We start from the raw sequence: 19692 nt of genomic DNA on the forward strand, positions 1-19692 counted from the left end.
CAACAAAGCAAGGACAGTGCCCATACCTCATGTGTCCCTGGCCAGGGCTCGCCAGTAATTATTAGCATGATATTTTGTTTTTAAATTCTCTTCTAATAAGGCACCCTTCAAATACTGAGTGATCTAACCAGATATCAATAATAGTCTAAATGCTCACCCTTTCACAGTCACATGACAGCTACATGGCACTCTTTCTGAAAGGGCCCAAACAAACAATTTTTGCTTCCAACTGTTATTCTTTTGTCGTTTTAATAACATGAGCACTTTAGAAATACAAAAGGTCAAAGTCAAGACCTGAAATCCATTTGCTGGATATGAATTTCCATGCACCCTCCATCTGTAAGGGCTGTTTTGACACACCTGACTAGAATGATGACTAGATTGGTTTGGTTTCAAATGGCTGACTTGGGAGTCTGAAGAGCTTAAGATTGATTAGAGCTTAAGCAGAAATTTTTAAAGCCACTAAAACTTCCAACACCTTAGAGATGATTTTGGCTTCAAAACTTCCATGTATTTTTGGTCCAGTAAGTAGTATAAGATCATCTAGTTTGTCTACAAGGTATTTATATTAATATTGGATAGATTTAATGCTACATTTAATTTACAGTTGAAAGTTGTGGAACAACAGATAACAGGAAAGCAAGACCAGTCTGAGAGCTCTTCCCCTTTTGATAAAGATTGCTATGGTTGCTATTTTATGCCTCATAACTATAAAGGAGAATATGAATAAGAGTAAATATATAAGTAAAATATATCTTTCATATACTCCAACCCCAGAAAGTACCATTCTGCTCATCTAATTTAACCTCCTTTGTCTGAAAACAAAACAGAAATAGCAACAAAACCATCAGGCCATAAAATTTCATCAGGATGTTGCTGAATCAAACCCATAACTTTGACATACTAGAGCCAAGATAAAAAATAAATTCTGTGAAGTCTGCATTTTACAATAGCTAAGATGTGGGGAAGCATTTTTTTCTTGGTAGAAAATGTCTTTAAAAGGTCTGTAATACCAACACTCTGCCACTTCTTCCTACACATTCAGCCTTGTCTTTGGCCCATCATGCAGGAAAGGCTGCTGTGTTACAGCACAGCCTTACCATCTTTCGCTACCTCAGGATTCCTCTCTAACACAGCATTATCTTAAGATCCTTTCAGGCAGCTCTGTGCTTGTCTGAGCAGTACATGAAGCTACAGGAAAAGGCCAAATCTCTTTCAGATTTATAAAAGTTTTGTGTATACCAATATCAACTACATCAGACTAGTGAAGACACATTATAAATATAGTCTGCTGTGGAGTAAAGTTGGGTTTGTATATGGTGGCTGTGTGTCTAAAGTGTTTAGGCAAGTTACATCTTCCAGACCCAGCAGGTCCCTCACCCCCATGCCCCACAGGAGTCTGCAGCTCACTCAGCTGTGCCAGATGGAAGAAGTCCCTCTAAGCAGGTTTTGCTGAAACAGAACCCTAACACTTTTTCTCTAGGAGGTAGTATGAGCACCACTGTTTTTTTTTATTTTGTCACAAAGCCAGTTTAGAAGACTTTTCCTCTCCCTGTCCCTCTTTTCTGTAGTCCAGAAATTATTTCCTTCACTCTTCACCAATGTTATGATGAGGCAAATGTTTAGCATGTCATGCTCTAAACTATATCAGTAGAATGATCCAAATTAAAAACATGACACAGATATTTTTTTAAGCCTGCTATATCTTATGGTCTGGCATACATGGCATCAACAGAAAAAGTTGTATCAGCACATTAAAAGGGTGCTGGTGAACTGCAGAACGACGTGGAAAAGAGAGGGAGAGCTATGAAAACATAATCATCCCCTTGGCAGGCAGAAACAACACCCATAGGATGCCAGCCCTGACCTTGGGCTGCCTATGGTCTTCTGTAAGAGGCAATACTGTTCCAAGAGTCTCCTGCTTCTCTCTTCTCCCCATCTTTAGATACTTAGTCCCTCTCCACAGTGCCATGGACTCATGGAGTTGCTCTGGGAAGTGGGCTGAGCAACTGCTCCAGGTCAGAAGTAATCTTTTTGTACCCAGAGGCAGGAACTCCTCAGCCAGCACATCTGCTAAAGAAAGTATGAAATTACTATAACCTGGATTTGAAAGTGTGCATGTTTTGTTAAGCCAAGTCGTTCCAGGGATTTAAAGAGCTGTCGGGCAAACAGCTCAGCTGGCAGTGACCTCCAGAAAGACAAGGAGCAGAGAGACTGGAATGAACAGCAAGGACAATTACTACACCTCGAGCACAGTCACACAAAACATTTAATAAATAATCTAACTTCTTTTCCATCTCCTTTTTCTTTTCCTGTTACTTCCTTTTCAAGCTGACAAGAAATAGCAAGTATGTTTAAAGACCAAAGTCCAGGTGAATTAAGTTAGTCACATCATTTTACTTAATTATGCTACTGACATCCAGTTGATCAAAATCAGATGTCTGAATCTGGGCCCAAGACTAAGATATATAGAAAAATACATCAGAGAAGTCCAGTTGCTCATAAAAGGCATTTTCCTGTAAAACACAGTAACACTCTCCTTTCTGAGAACATCTCTTCACTCTGCAGAAACACACATTGTCCTTCCATAAGAAATGGGAATGTCTTTACTTAAAATAGATGTGTCGATATTATTGTTCTCAGTAATGGCACATAGGGCAAATAGACATGAATGACATGGAAAGCTCTCAAACAATTGTCCTGTGCAATGTATCAAATCCCTTGTGTCTTTCAGAGTCCCACAGATCAAAACCTAAGAGTGTCTACTCTGAAATGACAGAGTATCTCATCCACTTACCAAAAGGTAAATATTTCCGTTACTAAAAATCTGAAAAGGTATGTCATGGGCATGCTACAAGTTAGAGTACAGAACACCGGAAGCCCCAAGAGGGTAAGGAATTATTGAAGCTGGAAGCATCTGGAAAAATCAGCAGGTGAACAATACCCCATGCTGCAACAAAACCCAACTTAATCTCTAAATTCAAATCTGTTGACAGCATAAATCAGAGTGCATGAACAAGATATACCAGCCAGATATAAGGATATGCTTAAGTCCCCATAGTTCTTGTCCACAGCATGCTGAATTTATACTCTGTCTATGTGACATTGTCACGTCCCGCTCCGACGAGGGGGACAAGTGACTCAGATTCGCAAATCCCCAATTGGAGCGGACAACACGTCTCCAAGTTCAAGCATTTATTAACTACCTACAATGCACTAATTGAACACATGATAATTGGCTAAGTACAGAGCAAGCTGTGGCAAGCAATATAATATGCTTTATATTTCTTAACAGAAAAAGGAAAAGAGGGAGATAGAGGGAATGGGGGAATACAGATCACCGGATGATGTCCCTCTGTAGAAAAAGAATAGTCACAAGCTGTTTCAGGAGTCTTAAAAGGGCTTAAATATTGTAGCTGAAGTGTGTCCTTCTGTCCTTCCCTCTGATTTAATACGGACTTTTGCACTTCAGTTTGACTTACCTTGTTCAGTGAACAGATGGAATATCAATGTACTTTCATTGAAATTACTTGGCAAACAGAAGGCTGCCCATTGCAATTTTTTTTTCCCACATCCTGTACATCAACTGTTGTTTCCACCTCTGAACTATTAATGTGCTTTTTCATTTCAGATGCCAGTGTCACACCCAGGAAGGACAAATGAGTAGTGACAGGTATACACTTAGACCTTTTATTCTGTCAAATTCATTCCAGCAACAGTTGATTTCTGGAATCGATACTGACTGACAGCCAGTCATTCTAAATATCAGCATCCTCATGAATCAAATCTTACTCCGTATCACACTACATCTACACAGACAACATAAGAAAAGCAAAACCCTGAGAGCTTCAATTGGGTACATCTATGATTGATGTGGCTAAGTTCACTGTACATGCACATGTGCTTGCAGAATAATTTGTCCTTAACATGCCTTCCATTTCCAGGGGAATACAGAAGCTTTAATCAATCCATCTACATGTTTGAAAGATTGATAATACAAGCCTTTTTACAAGAAAAGTGGTGTTTCACCATCCTCAGCTACAGAAGTTATCAAGTCTTAAACAAAGCAAAGACATTTTATGCCTGCAGATATATTATGCTAATTGCTAGTGATGGTAATAAGATTCTAACCTGGAATCAGTGTCACCAGTCACCAACCGGTGACAGCAGAACCATTTGTTCTGTGATTTGTACAAACAGCCATGGTTTTGTATGAGTTGACTGCTTGAGAATGTTCTTGAACTAAGTGCAGCCAAGATGTCCCACTGGCGGTGGCAGCGGGATGCAACTTTCTCTTCCATAACACTCAGCATTTCCCTCCAGTGCCCTAGGAACCTAAATTTGCTAGATAACTTTCTGTGTGACTCCTTCAAAGCAAACAGTAGTGCCCAGATGCAATATAATCGGGAACACACAGCATGTATGCCTGAACCCCAGATGGATCTCAATTTCAGGTTGAATTTGGGTATTGCCCGGCTGTGTGTGGAATTCCTAAAGCCAAGGTTCTGCTGCAGAAAGGGCAGAATTAGGTATTCAATACATGATATGCTGACCTCAGAATGATCTGAAGTCCTCTCTCTCCTCTGGGCCTACAACCAGTGCTTCAAAGCATCCTTCCATATCCCTAACCTGGTGAGTTTCACAACTTAGGCATCCAGGTACTTTACTGGTTCTAGTAACTATTATTTTTTGTTGATGCAGCAATGAAAGGACCATCAAGCCTAATCTGGAACAAAGCCCATTATAAACAAGGCTAGAATATATCTGCTAACATTTCTTTATTACTGCTTTCTTACATATTTGTTGAGCGAAAACAGGTGGTTTCTTAACAACCCTCCTGAGCATCTTTCAGTTTCTCATTTGTACTGAACATCTAAAAAAGGGGTGGGGAAAAAAAAAAAAAAAAAAAAAGGATTAGCAGAAAAAAAAGAGCAAAAGCAGTCACTGATTTTTCTGGAAGTTATTTCTTAGTGAGTGAGAAGGGTTAAGTAAAGATGTTAGATTATTAACAGTCTTCACTAAGCAATGAAAGTAAGCCCTGAGCTTATAATTAGCCATCCTGGTTCAGGATATTCAGCCAAAAAAAAAGTGTCAGTAGCTTCCATTTAAGGCTTGGTGCCAATTCTCTAGGTTAGGTACTGCATTCTTTCTTGATAGTGTAGGCTCTACCAGTAAAATCAGTTCTTGATATTCCATTTAAAAAGACAGTCAATGCACTGAGCCTAATTACTTGCATTCCCAGCTACCCAGGACATGTCAGAAAAATACTGGATTCGTTGAATAAGCAATTCATTCAGTGCTTGCACTGAAAATGAGTGGCTTTTTAAAGGTACGTGACTGACTACCTGGTTTTTGCAGCTTTCCAGCCATTCAAGAGGAAAACAGTGCTGTTATCTATTCTAAGCACTGTGTCATTTCAGACAATTGCAAACTATGTTAGCAAGCTGCAGTGCAGGTATATTCAGAGGTTTCACACAATTACTAGAGGCCACAGAGCTTTGATAATTATTTTCACTTTTCACCTGCTCAACTAGAGTAGCTGAAAGAGATTAATTTCATGCTGTAACTCAATTCCCAAAGGAACCAGAAGTCTCTGATTGCACACACTGCAGCCTAAACACAGCAGCTCGTTCATACACTCTAGAGGGCTTTGGGTAATAAGAACAGCACTGACACATAAATATGCGATTTACACCTGCAAATCAACCGGTAGCTTTAACACACATTGAGATAAATCCTATAGCAGGATACCACAGCAGACCTTTCATTTGTTCATTTTTACTGTTTTAACAGACAGATTAATGTAAAGAAAACTTTTGTACTCAGGCAGGCAGCATATTTCAAAGCGGAGTGCTTTCCATGCTGTATAATTACATCTTGGAACTTGTCGCTCCAGAACACTGAGGTTGGTGAGTGCAGGTGAGTTCAGAAGGGACTTTGTGCAGGCTAAGTTCAGAGGTGGCTGCTCAACATGACAGTCTAGATGGCAGTGTTTTCTCAGGAAGTTCCCTAAAGTGCTGGACTTGGGAAGAATGATCAGGGAAACAATAATTTTCTGTATATTCTGATTTTATGCACTTTCCTTAAGTGTTTGCTACTGCTTGTCATGGGACACAGGGCTACTCAGGGCAGGCTTCTGACTTAACTTAACATGGCCATTCTTACGTTCCCCCATCCTCACCAGCACTAACTAATTACGAGGAAACATGGCTGTTGTACAGTTTTGCTCAGGGTAACCTCCCTGCATCTGGTATCCTTCCTGTAATCGACAGAATGTCTGTACATGGGAGTCTTTAATAAAAGGAATATCAAGTATGTTTATACAAGTTAATTGCAGCCAATAGACCTGACCAGACCCAGTCTAAGTGACTTCCTTCTCTGTCCTTCCTCTGATTTCTTGCTATCATCTCCCCCACGGGGCATATGCCAGAGTTATATTTCAGACAAGATAATGATAACTCTGCTTCCAGGAGAAGTATTGTTTGTATTTTTCTAAAAGAACATAAATAAATGAGTTTGAGAATCTTTCTAGTAAAGCATTGTTCTAAATACTCCAAAGAGTCTAGCAGAAAGTCCTATCCCCCATTTAAGGCTTAAGCACCCAGTTGTTAAATTAATTTTTTTTTTTAAACAGTTGACTTGAAAATTTGACTGGTTGATGAGAAAGGGTATTTTCCCCTAATATTCCCTATAGTGTATGGAAGCAAGAAATGCAAAAAGGGAAACACAAAGAGCAACTGTCTAGAGGGTAGGCAGCCTTTCTGGGCTTGTAAGCTAGATTCATATCCAATTCCTTTTGCACTGTGACTGACAAGCTGTTGTAGTAAGTTGGATCTTAAAATACACCAAATTCCTCAAAGCTCCCTAGCTGATTTTCAAGGCTCATAGGGCATGTCTTGAACATCAGACAAATGGTACTCAGTTTTTACTTAAGAGACTTGCAGCTTCATTCTGTATTGGCATTTTAAACCCTATTAAGCTAGGGTTCTAGTGTTATTTTTAGGGCATTGGTTGGCCCCTGCCAAATCATCCACATTCATACATCAGATAAAGAGGAAAATATTACTTGTGGCTTGCAAACATCAGAGACATTGAAACATATTTAGAGAAATCTTTAAGACACCTTTTGTAATATATTATATTCCACAAAACTTACAGGATAACAATGTTATCCTGTTCTCTAGCCCTGACAAGATCATTACATATAGGCATTTCAGTTTGTTCCACTTTCAAGAGCCTCCTTTCATATCAGGGAGAAAATTTCATTAAATCACAGCCTTCGTGTGCCAACCATAAGTATCAGCTAGCTTCTATTTTCCTTGAAGTGCATTGTAAGTATAATACTAAATCCTTACAAATACCAAGAGATTCAGGGTCTGCTCCTGGAAGGTGCTAAATGTCTTCATTTCTTTGTAGGTCAAATAGGCCCCTACCATGTATCAGATGCAATGCTGAAGAGTTGCTTCCTTTTACTGTCATTATTTTTAAAAATGCAGTTGTATGGGACTTCAGATATATAGTCAGCTCTGCTCTGTTACTTATTGGCAATTTATCTGGATTACAGACTAACCTCACTGCAGGTGGAGACACATCACATGGCTCTGTGCAGAACTGGCTTAGTGCTAGTTTATTACCCCAGGGACAGCCCTGCACGAGTGCGCCTGTACTGCTTCACACTACAACCTGGAAGCAACACTTTTCAGTGGAAGTCATCCAGCAATCATAGTAAACATGACTCCTCTGCCAGATTGCAATTAGTTCCCTGAAGAACCATGAAACTGTCTTTGCTCAGAACTCCAAGAAATAAAATACTGAAAAGACGTAGAGATACCACTGCATATAAGATGACAGATCTAGGGCAGCTAGTGGCCTTGGGGCAAAAAGGAGGAGTTGGGGCAAGGAAGAAAATTAATATATGCAGCAGTAGCTCTGACTACTACTCCACCTGTGATGGAAGGAAGAAGGCTGAAAACATGACCATAGTGACAAGATGTACTCCTCTCCAAGATCTACTCCTCTCCAACAGAGTTTATTAGCCTGGGTGCACTGTCAGCTAGCATCAGCTTGGGTTCAACATCCAGCCAACACACTTCTGAAACCAAAACCTCCAGATAATGTGACAAGTAGAGTCACCAGAGCATCTGTGCAATGTACACTTCTGGCTTCAAGGCTTCACCCCAAAGTTCAGTTGCTCTGAAAAATGCTGCACCAGGCTCTATCACACAGGACAGATACTTTCAGAAACCTAGGCTTCGGGGATCAGCCTTGCCCTTACTATCTCCTGTTGTCTGGGTGAAAAGGGCTTCCCACTAAGCATGTGGGTTTTAGGTTTCAGTGTGGCACCTGTCTCTGCAAGTGCTGAATGTGACTAACACTGAGCTTCAGATCCACTCTGAGGCTCAAGGACCTAAAAGTTGGCATTGACATACCCTACATGCCTAAATCTTTTTTTAGCTCTGGCTCCCACTACATAAAGCAAATGCATTGTGCTGTACTGGCCATGCAAATATCAGTTTGTATCAGTTTAGAGCTAGCTATTGACAGTAGCTACAGCCGATGGTGACGGCATATGTAGCCCAGTTACAGCCTAGTACCTTGCCAGGTGGCAGGAACTACTCAGGTGAAAAACTCAGGTCTCCTTCTTCCTCAGAAAAGGTCTCTTCTGGGTGGCCACTATGCAGAGGCTTTTTTGGCAACAACTTTCTACTCTTAGAGGCTGCAGTCTGCCTAAGGTGCTCTTTAAATTCATGTTTGGACCTGAACAATTCCTTGTCAATATCTGAGAGCTTCTTCAGTCCTGCTGGCAGTAGAGATTTTCACCATTTTTGCTTATTAAGAAGTGATTTTCTTTATCTATTTTGGTAGCCCTGCCCTTAGGAGCTAGCACAAGACAGGCCAATTTTGTTTAAGCACAGCACATATATAATGTGAAGGACCAGTGGGAACTGCTCTCCTTTCTATGGTAGCTTGATGGGCAGTGAGTCCAGTGACAGTTTTGCTGATGCATGGTAACTTGCCAAAGCAGCAAGCTTTGAAGGCATACTGTAGATGGACAGCTGTGCCTACCTGCCTTTTCAATGGGTGCAAACTTCAAACGAAGACAAAAATTAAAAATTGATAAAATCATCAGATGAAAACACTTGTCACACAGGAGGTATGGACTTCTCAATTAGAAGAGCCCTTTGCAAATAAAAAAATGTCTGTACACACTCTAATTACTCATTTAGAAAGAGGGAACGCAGGTCCCTTTGAATAGCTATGGGGCTACAGAGCAGTGACTCCAAAAGATCTAGAGACCATAGCAGGCAACCATTTATTACTAAACTCTCATTGCAGTGCAAGTGTAAGGATGACTTGTCTGTGTAAGAGCATAGTCTCTGTATCAGAAGCAAGGAGCAGAGCAGTCTGGAGACTTCTGCAAGGTGTTTTTCCATTCTGATTGAAATGCTGAATTTATCAAAACCAAGAGCTTCACAGAAAGATGGCCAGTTGAAGAAATCAAAATACATACTTTGATTGATGCATACACTTTGATAATTTGCTTTGTGAAAAATTAAGAATACAAATGAGAATAGAATAAAATTCTAAATCTCCATATGAAGCTTCAAATTTACTTCTGCTAAAGGAGAATCTTTCTGCATGCAGTTTTCTAAGGTGGTGCAGATCAGTGGTGAGCAACGATTTTGCACCTGCATGAAGCATTAATGAGACTGGTATAGTAACAAACTATAATGCTTGGCTATCTGTACTTGAAAAACACATGCAAGAAAATTGAAGAAGCTCTTAAAAAAACAAGTCATTTGGGAGCATCAGTAAATGTTATATAGTGAAAGTAGTATGAAGACTCTTATTCTGAGTCTGTTACAATGAGCAAGAAGTGACTTGCTTATGGTTCCAATACTTGCTTATGGTTCCAATGGGAAAAAGCAATACTTGAAAGGCCTTGAAATTTAGGGTAGAAAAGCATAACAGGAACCAATGGCTTGAAACTGAGGCCAGACAAAATACAATTAGAAATAAGGAAAAAATAGTAATAGGGACAATTGGATAATACTTAAACCGTGGGAGAAATGATGGATTCACAGTCTTTTGTTGTCTTCAGATCAATACCATATGCTTCTCTGGAACACAAGCTTTAGTCAAGCAGGAGTCCTTAGGATCAATACAAGGGTAATGAATGCGATTTAATGGCCTGCAACACACAGGAGGTCAGAGCAGATGATCTAATGGTCCCTCTGGCTTTATAACCTAGGGTAAATCACCTAAGATCAAAGTGTACAGGGCAGAGTAGTGAAATGAGTGAGGAGTGTGTATGACAGCCTTTGTCAGGACTACTATACTACAAATTTAAGAAGTATGGGACTTCCTTTTTTTCTTTTGTACATGTCCATCTGTTGGTTTTGTTCCTCGATCGGAAGATATTTTCTGGATAGATTGCCTAACTGACTGTAAATGATTTTACAGAATTCTCTGGTAGCAGATCACTAGTGTCATATTGGGACTTCTGTTATAGCATTTATGATCATGATTTCCAGGTAAGAGCCTGCTTTTCCAATTTGTATTTTCCATGTTTGGTCTCAAGAGAAATTTTTAAATGATTGAGGGAGGCTGGTTGTCCTGGTTTTGGAGTGAAATCAGGAGGAAAACCATTCATCTGTAAGAAGATACTTGGCATTCTATTTCACTGCCAAGTCAAAAAGCCAGACTTTCAGGTGGCAGGTCCATGGAGGAAACTAGCACTTGTGAACCATTCTGCACGATGAAATAGTAGCAAATGATCACTAGGGAGCGGTTTTGAATATTTACAGCACGGTCTGTGTCCTTCTTTGAATGAAAGTACTGACAATTTTACCGAACAACAGATCTTTTTCTGTGAATTTTAGGCAGAAATTGTTGTGTATTAGTATTTTCTTGATATTACACAGAAGAAACAAAGAAGTCTAGGATTTAACTTGAATCAATGGAGACTGCAGCTGCATGGGAGATGTGTGGTCTCACGTCTGAATAGCATCCTATGTTGTGATGTCCTTATTGATCTTAGGATGAGTCTAAACAAGCTGAGCAGAGGCATTTAAGCACTTTTCACAAAAGATAACCTGGCAAGACAAAGGGAGAGTTTGCATACTGTGTCTCTATGCTATAGAGACCAGCTGAAAGATATCCATAGCCCCTTATCTTTTAGACTGAGGGCTGTCCAGGGTAAAGATAGTGTGCAGGAAGGCAGGGCTTCAACCAACTATTATGGTGGTCTTCTGGTGTCACCAGGTATTACTTTAGTAATTGTTATAATAATTTTAAAACTGTTTTGCACTAAACATATTGATTCTTTGTTCACTTCTTTTTACCGGAAAGTTATTTACTGAAGCCCTAGTAGAGAAAGTGTATGGTATGGCACATTAAGCAAACTATATTCCACTCAGAGAAGAGTAATGAAATTATAATCCCACACAGAGCTGACCATTAATTTCAGCGTGCAAAGAGCAATTCAATTTCAGTATGCAATAATCACTGGGAGTGTAACACTCTTTGTGAAGGATTCAGCTTTTTGTAAAAGCAGCAGCTGGAAGTAATTTTCAGGCGCAAAGCTGATTAAAGAGACATTTAATGAGCTACCTGCTTCGTAATGTGACCTTTGGTGGTTTACTTGAGCACAGACCGCTAAAAGGAACAAGGCATGGCCATGCCAGTTGCTCAGCTCCCAGAAGGGATTTCTCAAACCAGCTGGAGCTAGACCCTATCTACGCTAGCCACTACGCAAACAGTTAGCTGTCTCCTGTGAATCTGAAACCCTCAGCAGGGCTGCATCTGAACTAGGCAATGGGACATACTGAAGATCTGAAGCCTTTCTACCAGCTTGTAGCCTCAGGTTAAACATCATCAGTGCCTTCCTTGATTTGGATCCAGGGAAATTGCCTACTCTTCTTACAGGTAAGACAGAAGCTATGGACAAAGAATCATATTGTTAGAACAGTTAAGCAGCTAAAGTACTCAGAAAATGGAGGCTCATTCAATGCCTTCCCCTACTGGAATGGTATCCAACATGTATATACTGGAATGGTTTCCAACAGCCTCCTCAGCCAGAAGATGGATACTGGGAGAATGACCCCCCCTGCAATCCAGGAGGAGACAGTGACCTGCTGCATCACAGAGACATGCACAGGTCTATGGGACCGGATGGGATACACCCGAGGGTGCTGAAGGAGCTGGCTGGGGTGCTTGCCAAGCCACTTTCCATCATTTCACAGAATCACAGAATCGTCTAGGTTGGAAAAGATGTTGAAGATCACCTAGTCCAACCATTAACCTAGAACTGACAGTTCTCAACTACACCATATCCCTCAGCGCTATGTCGACCCGACTCTTAAACACCTCCAGGGATGGGGACTCCACCACCTCCCTGGGCAGCCCATTCCAATGCCTAACAACCCCTTCTGGAAATAAATGCTTCATAATATCCAGTCTAAACCTTCCATGATACAATTTGAGGACATTACCTCTTGTCCTATCACTTGTTACTTGGTTAAAGAGACTCATCCCCAGCTCTCTGCAACCTCCTTTCAGGTAGCTGTAGAGGGCGATGAGGTCTCCCCTCAGCCTCCTCTTCTCCAGACTAAACACCCCCAGTTCCCTCAGCCGCTCCCCGTACGACCTGTGCTCCAGACCCTGCACCAGCTTCGTTGCCCTTCTCTGGACACGCTCGAGTCATTCAATGTCCTTTTTGTAGTGAGGGGCCCAAAACTGAACACAGGAATCGAGGGGCGGCCTCACCAGTGCCGAGTACAGGGGTCAGATCCCTTCCCTGTCCCTGCTGGCCACGCTATTGCTGACACAAGCCAGGATGCCATTGGCCTTCTTGGCCACCTGGGCACACTGCTGGCTCCTGTTCAGCCGGCTGTCAGTCAACTCCCCCAGGTCCCTCTCTGACTGGCAGCTCTCCAGCCACTCCTCCCCAAGCCTGTAGTGCTGCTGGGGGTTGTTGTGGCCCAACGGCAGCCCCCGGCATTTGGCCTTATGGAAACTCACACAGTTGGCCTCAGCCCATGGCTCCAGCCTGTCCAGGTCTCTCTGCAGAGCCTCCCTACCCTCGAGCAGATCAACACTCCCACCCAACTTGGCGTCATCTGCAAACTGACTGAGGGTGCACTCGATCCCCTCATCTAGATCATCAATAAAGATGTTAAACAGGAGTGGCCCCAACACTGAGCCCTGGGGACACCACTCATGACCAGCCGCCAACTGGATTTAACTCCGTTCACCACAACTCTTTGGGCCCGGCCATCCAGACAGATTTTTACCCAGCAAAGCCTGTGCCCGTCCAAGCCTCGAGCAGCCAGTTTCACCAGGAGAATGCTGTGGGAAACAGTGTCAAAGGCCTTGCTAAAGTCAAGGTAGACAACATCCACAGCCTTTCCTTTATCTGATAAGCAGGTCGCTCTGTTGTAGAAGGAGATCAGGTTTGTCAGGCAGGACCTGCCTTTCATAAACCCATGCTGACTGGGCCTGAGCATCTGGTTGTCCTACATGTATTGTGTGATGGCACTCAGGATGAGCTGCTTCATCAGCTTCCCAGGCACCGAAGTCAAGCTGACAGGCCTGTAATTTCCAGGATCATCCTTATGACCCTTCTTATAGATGGGCGTGACATTGGCCAATTTCCAATCTGTTGGGACCTCCCTGGTCAGCCAGGACTGCTGGTAAATGATGGAAAGCGGCTTGGCGAGCACCCCAGCCAGCTCCTTCAGCACGGGTGTATCCCATCTGGTCCCATAGACTTGTGTGTGTCTGTAGGTGTGATGCAGTAGGTCATTGACTATCTCCTTCTGGATTGCAGGGGGGTCGTTCTCCCAGTCTCTGTCTTCTGGCTGAGGAGGCTGGATTCCCTCAGTACAACCAGTCTTGTTATTAAAGATGAAGCAAAGAAGGCATTAAGGACCTCAGCCTTCTCCTCATCACTCATTGCCATGTTTTCTCCTGCATCTAGCAGGGGATGGAGACTTTCTCTGGTCTTCTGTTGCTCACACACTTATAGAAATATTTCTTGTTGTCCTTGATTGCTGAAGCCAGATTAATTTCCAGCTGGGCTTTAGACCTTCTGATTTCCACCCTGCATAGCTTCACAGCATCTTTGTAATCACTGTGAGTGGCTATCCCCTTCTTCCAAATGCTGTAAACTTTTCTCTGAGTTGCAGCCAAAGCTCCCTGTTCAGCCAGGGTGGTCTTCTCTGTTGCTGGCTTCTCTTACAGCACCTGGGGACAGCCTGTTCCTGTGCCATTAAGACTTCCTTCTTAAAGAGTGCCCAGCCTTCCTGGACCCCTGTACACTTCAGGATCATCTCCCAAGGGATCCTTTCAAGCAGGTGCCTAAACAAGACAAAGTCAGCCCTTTGGAAGTCCGGGACGGCAGTTCTGCTGCCCCCTCTCGCGGCCTAAGAACAGAGAACTCTATTATTTTATGATTGCTGTGCCCTAGTCAGCCTCCAACTGCCACATCATCCACCAGTCCTTCTCTGTTCACAAAGAGGAGATCCAGCAGGGCACCTTCTCTGGTTGGTTCTCTCACCAGCTGCATCAGGAAGCTATCTCCCACACATTCCAGGGATCTCCAGGACTGGTCCTGCTCTGCTGTGTTGTATTTATTTCCAGGAGATGTCTGGGAAGTTAAAGTCTCACACAAGAACAAGGGCAAGCAATTGTGAGATTTCACCTAAATGCCTGCGGAATATTTCATCCACCTCTCTGTCCTGGGTGGGTGGCCTACAGTAGACTCTTACTACAACATCTGCCCTGTTGGCCTTCCCCTGATTCTAACACAAAGACACTCCACCCTGTCTTCACTACACTTGTACTCAAAGCAATCATAACAGTCTCTAACTTACAGAGCCACCCCACCTCCTCTCCTTCCTTGTCTGTCCCTCCTAAAGAGCTTGTAGCCATCAATTGGCACACTCCAGTCATGGCAGACATCCCACCATGTCTCTGTGATAGCCACAACATCATAATTTTCCTGTTGCATCATGGCTTCAAGCTCCTCCTGTTTGTTACCCGTGCTCTGTGCATTGGTATACATGCACTTCAGATGGGCTGATGTTTTGCCCCCTTCAAATCTAGTTTAAAGCTCTGTCAATGAGCCCAGCTAACTCCTCCCCAAAGATCCTTTTCTCCCTCTGGGACAGGTGCATCCCATCTGATGACAAAAGCTCTGGCGTTCTGTATACTAAACCATGACTGAAAAACCCGAAGCCCTGATGGTAACACCAGTCTTGGAGCCACAAGTTCATCTGTTGAGTTCTCCTGTATTCTTCTTCATCTATCCCAGCAAGTGAAGGGACAGAGGAGAACACTATTTGTGCCCCTGAATAGCAGTTCTGGCTGACCGGGGAGGTCCCGACAGGTTGGAAACTGGCCAAAGTGACACCCACATATAAGAAGGGTCAGAAGGATGATCCAGGAAATCACAGGCCTGTCAGCTTCTTTAAGAGTAGGGTCAACATACTCATAGCGCTGAGGGATATGGTGTAGTTGGGAACTGTCAGTGTTAGGTTAATGGTTGGACTAGATGATCTTCAATGTCTTTTCCAACCTAGATGATTCTGTGATTCTGTATATCATACCTGTCATTTACCTGAGCCACCCAGCTGTGGTCTACTTGTGGCCCCTCTCTGTCCCTCCTGTCTGAGTTGAGGCTCTGTTCCGCTATGAATGCAAACTTCAAAAGCACGTGACCCCACAGCATGGTGAGAGAAGGGCCTTGCTGAGTCCAGGTCCTACTCCTAGCCCTGCTTCTGTATTTTAGCCATGGCTACTGATGTCAAATGTCCATAGTAGCGCTTTTAATGCAACCTCTTCTGGCTGTTCTTGAATGCCAAATGGTCATGGCTACTGCCCATGCCAGTATGGAACATGCCCAGCCCAAGGCAATGAAGGGAGGGGGCTTCCAAACTGCCGCAGGGAGGAGATGACACCTAAGCCAGCAGCAGCTTGGGAAACGATCAGCAATAGACACCAGGCACAGCACTACCTTCACTGGTGGGAGCGCTGGTGTCCACATATTCCCTCCCTGATGGCTCATCAATTGGGTGACTCAGTCTGGCTTTTAATAGAAATAAAACTTCATAATGTGATCTGTGTGCAGATCTGTCTCTTCCTCACTCATAGCTTTAAGCTGAACTTTCCAATATCAGCCAAGACAGACAGAAATATAATTTTCCAGCATAACTAGGCTCATTAGAAAAGGCAGCTGGAAAGAGGAGAGAGGAAAGGAAGATAGGTCTTTGACCCATCATATTTTTTGCATTACAAGAAGTCATGCAGATTTAAAGGTACTCATGTCTTCAAAACTATTTCCCACTCTGTAATGGAAATAGGATACATGGACATGATTTGTTTTTATCCATCTCCTCTGATAAAGGTATTGGCTTTGTATCACAAAGAATTGGCACCTTCACCTCTACCTTGCACGAAATACTGTATTTCCAAGTCTGGAAACAAATGTAAGGAAATTAGCGGGAATGCTTAATTTTTAATAATATTCATGTTAAACAGAAAAAAATTATATATGTCTATTAGTACATGTATCATTCATACAAAATTGTAAATAGGCAGACAGGTTTTTTTGGTCCTTCACATCCACCACAGCTCCCACAGTTACTTATCTGGTGCTATATCTCACTTCTCCCACCTTAATCTATATACTCAACTCATAGCCCTTACTGCACTCAGTGCCAAAGTGGGCTCAAGCACCTGCCTGACCCTTTTCTTCTGTTTCTCATCCACATGCAGAAAAATAACACCTTCTAGGGCTGAGTTTCACCAGCAAACAGGCTGGGCTTTCAGTCCATCAGAGATCTGACTCACATGTCTCAACAGACCACAGCTTTTCCAGAACAGAGCTATTATGTAATTCGAGCCAGCTTCCTTCAAGCAGCAAAGAGTTCAGCTGCCAAAAATACTGTGCATGTAAAATATCAGCAAAATTAAATGAAGGTGTCAAATTTGATTCAAATTAGTTCTCCCTTAATGATTTGTAAAGAGCTTTAGTAGTAATGCAATGTACATTCAGAGGCATCCTTAATCTGAAGAATATTACAAGTCAGTAACTTCTCAAATAGAAGTGCACATTGCCTACATGGCCTGCAGTTCATGTTGACACTCAAAAGAGTTGCGGTCAACAGCTTAATGTCCAAATTGAGAGCAGTGACGAGTGGTGTTCCTCAGGGTTTTGCTGATGACACCCAGCTGCGTGGTGCGGTTGACACACTGGAGGGCAGAGATGTCATCCAGAGGGGCCTGGACAGGCTTGAGAGGTGGGCTTGTGCAAACCTCATGAAGCTCAGCAAGGCCAAGTGCAAGGTCCTGCCTATGGGTTGGGACAATCCCAAGCACAAATACAGGCTGGGTAATGAGTGGATTGAGAGCAGCCCTGCAGAGAAGGACTTGGTAGTAGTAGTGGGTGGAAAACATGACTCCAGTAATGTGCGCTCACAGTCCAGAAAGCCGACCGTATCCTGGGTTGCATCAAGAGAAGTGTGGCCAGCAGGTCAAGGGAGGTGATTCTCCCCCTCTACTCTGCTCTTGTGAGACCCCACCTGGAGTCCTGTGTCCAGCTCTGGGGCCACCAACATAAGAAGGATATGGCCCTGCTCAAGCAGGTCCAGAGCAGGACCATGAAGATGACGAGGGGGTGGAGCACCTCCCTCATGAGGACAGGCTGAGAGAGTTGAGGTTGTTCAGCCTGGAGAAGAGAAGGCTCCAGGAAGACCTTAGAGTGGCCTTCCAGCACTTAAAAGGGGCCTACGGGAAAGATGGGGAGGGACTCTTTCTCAGGGAGTGTAGGGAGAGGACGAGGGGTAATGGCTTTAAACTGAAAGAGCGTAGATTTAGATTAGATTTGAGGAAGAAATTCTTTGCTCTGAGGGTGGTGAAACACTGGAACAGGTTGCCCAGAGTTGTGTTCAAGGCCAGGCTGGACGAGGCTTTGAGCAACCTGGTCTAGTGGAATGTGTCCCTGCCCATGGCAGGGGGGGTGGAACTAGATGATTTTTAAGATTCTTTCCAACCCAAACTATTCTGTGAATTGTTTCTATATATTCTGCTTAATTGCTATAAATGACCAGATTTCTAAGGCCAGAAGCAATTGTGACAATTCAATGACCTTCTACATGCACATGCCATAGTATTTCAGCAAGTGACTCAAATATTAAGGTCCTGACCACCAGTAAGCTCTTAACCAGAAGTCTCTGTATTAGAGCTGCAAATGCAGGTATGCCTATTAAACTTTCATGGCATGTAATACCTTATCATGGATGTTATTAACTGGCAATGGACACACAGTTGACTGTGATAGATCTAAGACAAACATCTGAGAATGTATTTTTCTATGTCATTTAAGTGGACAACTAAAGGGGCGAGATGGAAATTTCATATCACTGAGGGTGCAGCACACAAGCACATTCTCAGCTGCTAAACTCTCTTCTCAACTTCTTTACCTTGGCCTAGAGTTCATGCCTGGGCACATCAGTCTGAGACACGAGATTGTTGTTTAGATTTTCCATGACACAATTCTCATGAGTCTGTTTTCAGAGTTCTTGTGAGTGAGAGCAGTGGTAATAGTTTACTCATTAGAAATGTCTCTTTCCCTGTAACTGGTATGGATGCAAATACATACTGAGAGACATATTTTGCAATTATGGAATTAATTTTCCTCTAGACAATAGAAAGACTAAGGTTTAAAAGCATAAAGGGCTTTTTTGTAAAGGGCTGCTTTTTAAAATAAATTAAAAAGAGGTTCTCTGGGAGTTTGTATTTCATTGCCTTTAACAAACTGTGGTGTACTGGAGCTTGCTGAAAAGAAAAAAATTAGAGGAGTTTAAGAGGAAATAAAGTTAATTCAAGAGATTTATGATTTATCCTTTGTCTACATCCCTATTGAAAAACCCGAGGTTTTATGTTCCTCTAAATGAATATTTTTATAAATTATCAGAACTGTGTACTGGAGTTTTTCTTCTGTGACAAATCATTACTAACTCATGAGCGATTCGAGAAGGAAATTCTATGACAAAACAAACCAGGAATAATGCAGCAGCATGTCTGTCATTAGCATAACCAAACAAAAAAAAATCGTAAGTACAAACTCAATACAAAAAGCAAAATTAATTACACTGCACGGAGGAAACTTCTCCGGGAAGGGTCTCAGGAGTCATCACTTTCAAGTCCGAGGTAGTTCGGTATAGCAGGAAACAGTTGACAGGTTTTCTATCATTTTTTGTAACATTGTGTCTCCACAGCCAAAGTAGGGCCCACGGAAAGCTCAGCACTGCACAGCGCCACAGGCTGCCTGGATTTGGTGTGTCAACTTTGGACAAGGCTCTCGTCCACTTCCCTTATCTTGGCATGCTGCGAGGTACCAAGGGAGAGAAAACCACGGAGCACACCGACTCAGGGCTCCAAAAGTTTCTTGCGTCCAGACTGCTCCCCAAAGCGTCTGCTCGCTTTCTCTTCCCGGCAGCAGATCCCTTCCAGGGGACGCCCCGGGGCCGCGCCGCAGGCTGCCTGCACAGGCCTCCCGAGGGGAGCTGCCAGCAGCGCAGGCCCCGGGCCGAGCACCCCGGCGGAGCAGCAGCACTCGGGCCCGGGCTGCCACTCCGCACCCGACCCACGGCGCGTTCTGTGGGCCGGAGGCTGCGCCCGCCTCAC

This window comes from Athene cunicularia (genome assembly GCF_003259725.1).
Source record: "Athene cunicularia isolate RWA chromosome 1 unlocalized genomic scaffold, athCun1 chr1_part2, whole genome shotgun sequence".
In the NCBI taxonomy this organism is placed as follows: Eukaryota; Metazoa; Chordata; class Aves; order Strigiformes; family Strigidae; genus Athene; species Athene cunicularia.